Genomic DNA, 479 nt, shown 5'->3' with positions numbered 1-479 from the left:
CTTTACTACTAAAATGAAACTGAAAATTATATAAATTTCCAAAGACTATTGGTTATCTTTATTGAATTTCAATTAAACACACTATAAATTATAATTATAACTCCTCTAATTTAATTATTTTAAAAATGTAACTTACATCACTTCTTATCATATAAATAGCCATTCTCATATCCTTCTCTACCATATCTCATATCTTCATTATTCTCTTTGTTTTTTTTAAAGTTCTTGCATGGGGTGAAAACTCATTTAAAATATCATTGTAAGAGTTTGATTAATTATTTAGTTTAAACATTTGTTTTCAGTTTTATTTATTTTTTGTTTTTATGTATTTCTTTATGTCTTCATTGTTTTTTATATTTTTAAATGTAATACATATGTATAATAATATTTTATGGTTATAAGAAATCAAGCTAAAGAAACCATCTTCATTCTTTTACTTTGGATGTTTGTTTCTTTCTCACATATTCATGTATATTTAA

Source organism: Capsella rubella, unplaced genomic scaffold (genome assembly GCF_000375325.1).
Source record: "Capsella rubella cultivar Monte Gargano unplaced genomic scaffold, Caprub1_0 scaffold_4, whole genome shotgun sequence".
Lineage (NCBI taxonomy): Eukaryota > Viridiplantae > Streptophyta > Magnoliopsida > Brassicales > Brassicaceae > Capsella > Capsella rubella.
The sequence above is the reverse complement of the archived record's forward strand: the minus strand, read 5'-3'. Positions refer to the sequence as shown.